Consider the following 8,015-nt stretch of genomic DNA (forward strand, 5'->3'; position numbering starts at 1 on the left):
GTTACAACATTCTGTTATGGGATTCCCTGCTTCCCCTTTCAATTCCTGTACCCCGTCAAACAGTTGTGGCCTACTCACCCCCTCCAAGGAAGGCTCACGGGGTACATTGATGAGGCTCCCTTCTCATTGTCTCCTATTACAAAATAAAGCCTCACTCCTGATATTGCCACATAGGTAAATGTTAACAGTGACAAATCATATGCTGGACGTCACATTGTTTTTGTCTCCTGCCTTACTAATGGCAGCATGTTTTTTAATGTAGCTGCCCATGTTATGTTGTATATTAAAGACTCATTCCGTGAAATAATTTTCTGTACTATCACTGGTCACCATTTATGCAAATAAGGGGGCCTGCACATTTTATGCCACCCAGGGCCCCGCAAATTCTAGGGCCGGCCCTGCCGTCAAGGTTTGGGCGTGTGAGGAAATCTGCCTAAGCAATTCTAATGTGGCACCTGGTGTGTTAACTTGCTCAGCGTAAGATGTTTGCTGCACCCGCCTATTGCCTTTGCAGGCTGGCCCTTTTAACTGATACCTTCTGTCCCGTTGAGGAACTAGAGGCACGAGATTATACTCCATGTGCACATACAGTGGCAGTACCATTCTCCTGTGGGAGTGCTTAGTCCATGTGTGGATATAGCCATCGGTGGTGTCATCATCATTCATGAACACGGCTACACGATTACATACGGTGGCTAGCAGCTCAAAGGGCGACTTCTCTGTCATGTTAAGCAAACTGCTTAAAGAGAGAAAGGCCAAGAACAAATACTTGGACCATTTTAGCAGCTGCCACGTTGAAACGGACCCTCTGTATTGTCCACAAGGCTTTCTGGGGCCAGGGCCCTCGCTATCTCCAACTCTTCCTAAGTACCTTCGTACTAGAGCCCTCCACTCGGCTACCTCTAATTCTCTGTGTGTGAGTCGCTTCTCCAAGCAGAGATTGGGGGGTAGATCTCCTCTGCAGGTACCTCCCTCTGGAACAGCCTCACTGCCTCTCTCCACCTTTAGCCGGATCTCCCTTAAGTTCTGTAAGCTTCTCAAGACCTTCCTTTTCTCCTCTTCTTTCTCTCTTCCTCTACCCTGCTAACCTTCCCCTACTCCTGCACCGTTCTGCTGACTGGTTGCTTGGTGTTCCTATGAGTCTTACAGGACACCAGCCCCCGCACTCCCTGTACAGCCCCCTGCACTTGCCTACTGGCCTTCCTGCACTGCTGCCTGGCCTCCCTTGCACTACTGGGTTTTGATTCCCCTTGGAGTCCCAACCTTCCTTGCACTTAACTCGGGGCCCTGCTGCTCTGAGCGCACTTCTCCCCGTACCCTCTCCCCTGCATGTCTTGTCTGCACACTTGCACAATCTAAACGATACTAGGCCTAGTAAGATCGCTTGTATGTCCTCCCTTGTCCCCCTCCCTTGTCTGGTTGTGCCTTGAAACACATTGTGTATAGGCGCATTATAAATAACATATCAATCAATCAGAGAACTGAAACATTTCCAGGGCCTTTATTCTCTTGCTATTTTAGTTTTTAATGTCAGCCTTTGTATGCTTTGGAAGCAGTGCCCATCATGCCTGGCCCACCCTGTTTTCTGTCCAGTTCAGGTGAAACCACCATCAATCGGTCCACATGGAAAGGGGCCTCCTAGGACTAAGTCCCTGCTATCTGTGTTCCTACATATAGTGTGGAAAGAAAAATGGCACGGCTATGCATTTCTTAAAGCTTGAAGGCAAGTACATCCTCAGGAGCCAGCCCAAAATGGGACAGGGGAGGTGATGGGGGAGATGACGGGGTAGAGAGTTCCTAAATACATACAATACTGCGGTAAAGAATACGGACTTACACTATGAAGAGAACACTGATATTTAAGAAGGGGGTTAGACGTGACCCTACGAATTCGCGACTGGTATTGACCTTCAATATCTGCTAGAATGGCGTCTGTTACGCCGGGAACAGCTAGGATTTTAGAAAGCTATTATATTTGAATGAGGGAGCAAAACCAGGAGTCAGCAGAAGATTTCTTTACAGATCTGAAGGAACTAGCCAACAAACTTTGGGGCATCATATGGTGAGCACATACAGGACTGAGTCATGTTATAGATGAGGGAACACAAGAGCAGAAAGGAGATCAGGGGCTAGGGAGATGCCACTCTGGAGGAGGTGTGGGAGATGGCTAAGAAGAGCACATGCCGCAGAGTGTGGGTAGAAAAGAAGGTAAGGATGGATGCAAAGAATGCAGTGTGATCAAGAAGCAAAGCCATGTCATAAAAGGGAATGAGTGAAAGGAGAGGGGCAAGGAGTTTGAGGGGCCAGGGAATGGTGATGGCCAGAATCGAGGAGAGGGAGTAGAGTGATGGATTTGGAGCAGATGGATCACCATGACTTTATTTGGTGCGTCTGTGGTGGTCGTGGGCTCCATTTGGCCAACTCCAGCCCGTGTCCTGGTGTGGATACGGAGTGGAGAAGGTGTGGAAAGAAGGGGCCGTTTGTCTGCTGTTGTGGGAATTTCACTGCAGTGTGTCGTGAAGGTGCTGTCTGAAACGGTCCACAAGGCTCAAGGAACAGATAAATACACCCTTCTCAGGGAAGCGGCTGCAAAGAGAAAAAGGAAGGCTGGCCTATTAGCAACGTTAATTGACTCTGGGTCTGATTACAGCCCGATTAACATAAATACTTGGAAGTGTCTGGTTCCCGAGGTTGCACATTTCATAAGCCTGAGATTAATGAAAATGTCAATGGAGAGGCTCATTGACATTGTTGCTGGTTTTAGGGCTGCTTGGAATGCAAGGGGCGAATTGACAAATCAACAGTTTGTGCCAAAGGACGAAGAGGGGGGACACTGTGGAGCCCTTCCAGGGAAGTGAGAACCTGGTTCTGTTCATGGGGGCCTGGAGAACCTGCACTTTTACAGAATTGATTACAATATGCACAAGTGAGAACCCTCTCTTGGTGGGAGCACATTGCTTTGTTTGTGTCAGTCCTTCTTTATTTATCTAGTTGCAATAGGAAGGAAGGCTGAGTTGTTGCTACGCAGATTTAAACCTGAGACTGGAAGGTCACACACAGATCACTGGAATAGGCGCATTAACCTATTGACATCTTTTACTGATAAAGTTGTATGTGCTTCAGCATCTGGATAATGAGACACAGGACTCAATGTTCTCTCTGTTCGACCATGCATTTAGCATCACACCACATTCTACCAATTCTTACTGCCTTCAGGAATATTTCCTAAAAATCAACCATTCCACTTTGAACCTCCCTCCAATATTCCTGAACATTTCTAAAGATGTATGGCCCTTAATGGTAATAAGTCTGTAAGACAAAACCAGTTATCCAGACACCTACCTGAATCTCACTTTGAAAGTCACAGAGGAGAGTTGAAGACTTTTTAAAAAGCTTTTGCCAAGCCTGAGCAAACTCGGCCGCCCAGTCTTTGGGGTGCCCATTTACCCAAATTACTGCTGCCTGCTGACTGCAGCTACAAAATGTTTACAAAGTGATGTCACAAGTGACCTCCATTTATGAGACATGCAACCTGATAGTTAAATGTGTTTTAGTTGTGTTACATTGGGAACATGTTAACACCACCTAATGATTCAAAATAATGTTACAGAGAAAGAGTGATGTAAGACATGCAAGAAAAAGCCCCCAGCAACCCAAGCCCCTAGCAACCCAAGTAGGGGACAATTGCTCATAGTGGACCTTACGGGTTATGCCTGGGCTGTATATTTTAACACAAAAATGAGGGCAGACCAGCCCAGTTTTTAGCTGTGTGCGACTATTGCACTCAACAGGCTAGTTGTGTTAAAAATGAACTGGGGGTCCCATCAAGCATCTGGCATCTATCAACACTCTTCATTGATCAGACAGAAGTAAAGAAAATCAGACGCCTCAGAGTTTCTCAGCAGTCTTTATTGGCTGTAGTTACAAGACGTGCTCTAGACACACTCAGACATGTAACCTTTCCCATGCTTTTATAGTCCAGTGTACACCAAGCCCACATTAGCATAGCTGGCATCCACAATTTTCTCTGATGCACAAAACTGATAAGCTTATTTTAGATTTGGCTAGACACGACTGTGACAGTTCTCAACTTCTGCCAAGAACACCTTCATCACATCAGTGTCTACTCTTTACTAAACTTTCAAGGTCCTGCCAAGTTAGTTAGGGCCTTATACTGTTGGAGAAATAGATAAACTCTATTATATGGTCCCAAAATAATACAGCTGGTCTCTCAAAATTGTCTGCATGACACACATTGTGCCATCTTCATTAAGAACATAGATACATGTGTCTACGTTTCCCTTGCTTTAGCTGGCTTCATCATAATCTTGGCTGCTTTTCCTGCCAAGTTCCAATTTTAACCTCATAAACCTAATTACCTCACAGTGAGATGCTGCCAAAGACTATCTCCAATGTATCAGCCTCTGTTGCTTGTCTGAAAACTCTTGGCATGACTCATAGTTTTTCCACAGCTGGCTTGAGACTGGACACCATTTTGTCTTTGAGTTATCCATTGGGAAATATATTTTTCTCTGACACTGTATTAATTCTTCAGGGAGCTGTTATTTATTTATTTTAAGCATCTCTCACTTTGTATCCCTTATTCATAATATATCTTTATACACTCATGGTATGTATGTGATATTTAAAGCACCCTTCATTTTCTGGGTCATCCTAACCCAACTATGCACAGTGCTATGTGCACCTTTTACCTTAAATAAAGGCACTATAATCCTGATTTCTGCAATTACAGAATAATCTGCCTATAATGTTATCTATACTCAGTTGAGGGGGGGAGGGTTTGGCACCCCCTATACATTTCCCCCTCTGGTCGATATTCGACCAGTGTTCAATATTCGACCACCACACCCAGTGTCCACCCTCCCCCAAGTGCATTACACCTATGCATCCCTATCTCCGTCACCCCCCTCAATGTAATCCTCTATCTCAACATGGGAGGTATCATAAAAGACACTTCTAAAAAATCAACAGTGTCTTCAACCATATTGTATTCTCCTATATGTATCTCTCTTTTCTGACAAAAGACCATGGCATATTTTTTAATTTTTTATTTTGGTTGGTTCAAAATTTAAACCTTTCAAAACATATACAATAGAAAAATATTGTCACTTTGATTTCAATACTTTGATTAACATATATTAATATTCTTCTCACGAAGATACATAAAATGAAATTGGTAAAACATATAAACTGCATAAAATGTTCTGCCTAAAATCAGCACTGTTAGTTAAAGAAGAAAATGAAAAGGCAAAAGAAACCAGACAATGGAATGAGTAAAAAAGGAAACAATTAAATACATAATCTACTAATCAGATTTTAACAATTCATTCAGAAATTGCACAATTGCGATTCAAACCAACACTTTCTTATTGGTGAATAACCATTGCCACGCTTGTGTAGTATTCATCGGAGCTAATGTGCTAGTCACTCTGGAGAAGTGTTTTCTCCTCAAATCTATTAGGTCCGGACATTCAATCAAACAGTGTTTAAGCGTTTCTCTCTGAGACACTGATTTACACCACCTACAAAAATTCTGATTTGGTGTTATCATCTTTCTTTTAGCTAGGACATCTTGTGTATGCCAGAGATTGAATCTGAAGCGGAGATATTCTGTACGCATTCGGGGAGGCGGCCACTTATAAAGATAGTCAGCCATGATTCCCAATTTTTTGTGACCAAATAGAGTAATATCGAAGTCCTTTGCTCGCGAGCATTGGCTGATGGTATTTATCCAATCCATTTGAAACAGTTCTGTTTTAGCCCTAGTAGGATTCTGTAAGAACATATCCAATGAGATGTTGGCATCAGCAAGGGTATTTAAGGTATGTTGCAGCCATTTACTTGGGAACAAGTCCTCAGATGATGTTTAGTAACTGGCTAATACACCAATTACATTTACAGCTGTAAGATCGCTTAGGCATTTTCTAAGGAGTGCACATCGTTTCCACTCAACTTGTGAAAAGAGTGAGGGCAGCCCAACTTCGAAACGAATCATAGGTCGAGACTTACACTTGGGCAGGCACAAAATTCTTTTCCAGAATTTGGCTTTGATGACATCCCAAAAGTCACGTTCTTGGGGTAATGTTGTCTCCTTGAAATACGTTAGGATTGGGACTACTTTTTGCAATACTATATGATGGCACGAAAATTTTGCACATTTATATGTTAACAGCTTTGCTTGATTCGTCAATGATTGCAACTTTTGTTGGCGTTCTATGGTGGCATTATCGATTCTCAGCAAATTTGTTACTAAAACTCAGAGATATTTGTAAGTTGGAACTCTTTCAAGTTTATCTGATCCCAAGTACCAGTCCAAAGATTTAACAGTCGATTTGGATTTACAGACTTGTACAAGGACTTGTGTTCTTAAGGTATTTATGACCATATTATTTGAGAAGGCATAAGCATTCAATTTGTTCAGCATATTTTGCAGACCACTCGGAGTTTGCAATAGTAAAATTAGATTGTCTGCATATAGTAGGTAATTAATAGTATGTGCACCTAGTTTAGGGGCATCATAGTTAGTATCATGAAAAGCATATCTTATGTCCAATATAAAGAGGTTAAACAGAGTTGATGCCAAGATGCACCCTTGTTTTAATCCTCTTTGCGTTTGAATGTGAGAGGATAATAGCCCATCCAACGTTAACCTTACTTGCATAGAGGTATGGGTGTGTAGAAGCATGATCAAGGCTAATAGTGATGGAGGACAATTGTACTTGCTAAGCTTCTGATATAATAGTAGCCAGTCAACAGAGTCAAAAGCAACTCTAAAGTCTACAAAAGCCAAGTATAGATTTTGGCCACGCTTTGCATATTTTGCTTTAATGAGATTTAGGATCATGATATTCAGAATCGTGCCCACTCCTGATACAAATCCCTCTTGTAATGGGTCGAGTAAGTTGAAATTTGAGATCAATCTATTAAGCTCTTTGAGGAGGGTGCGGGCAAAAATCTTACCAGGTGCGTCTAAAAGAGCTATTGGGCGGTGCTGTCATGATTCCTACCCCCGGAGCACCAGGCCAGGCCCAGCACCCCCGGGAGCAGGCATCATGCCCCCGGGTAAAAGCCCAGCGGCCCCTTATAGGGGCTCTTTGGACTCTGTCCTGGCGCCTTTGGCGCCAGGCTCATGTTGGACATCAGTCCTGGCGCCATAGACGCCAGGCTCATAAAGGAAAGTGTTTGGTGCACTTACCTGATGCAGACCATGCTGCATACTCACCTGATGCAGACCATGCTGCATGAAGACCCAAGCCAAATGAGGCTTAGGAGGGACTATTTTACTGAAGGGACTATTTTGTTACTTGGGTGGGGCTGTGGAAGAATACTTACCTGGGACTTCTTCCAAGGCTATTTAAGCCACGCCCAGACAGCCACACGTGCTTCGCGTTGTTCTGCATCCCAGCAGCTGAACGCTCACTGTGTCTGCTCCTGCACCTGGACTCCAGCCACGCCCGCCTCGAACCTGGAACACCTGTAAGGAAAGAAGAGAAGAGAAAGGTGCAAACCAAGAACTTATTCAAACTTCTTACCTGCATCCGGAATCTTCACGCCAGCATTCTTGAAGAGAGACTTCCATTTAAAAGCATTGCGTTGCTCGCTGCAGCGCCGCGCTTCACTCACCTGTCCTCGAGACATCTCCTGGCTCCATCGCGGCTGTCAGCACCGGTCGCCACATCTCTGCACCTAGGGGAGAGAAGAAGAGACAAAAGGTGAGCAGAGGGAACACAGGAGGAAAGCCGAATTTTCAGCCATAATACTTACCGGCTTTCCTTGGTGAACCATTCCACATTTCGGGTCGGCGCCGCTTCTTTGGCAGGTACCGCACACCGGCCCCTATGGGGAAAGGACAAAAGACATTACTGGGGAATTATAAAGACATTTAGAGGGGTCGCCCTCATCACTAACTCACCTGATTTTACCATCTGCAATTTAACCCCTCAACGCATCGCCTTCGTTCTGCACCTGAAATAAAGGACAGATCACAGGTTAGG

The sequence above is a fragment of the Ambystoma mexicanum genome, chromosome 1p (assembly GCF_040938575.1).
Source record: "Ambystoma mexicanum isolate Mex_15411 chromosome 1p, UKY_AmexF1_1, whole genome shotgun sequence".
Lineage (NCBI taxonomy): Eukaryota > Metazoa > Chordata > Amphibia > Caudata > Ambystomatidae > Ambystoma > Ambystoma mexicanum.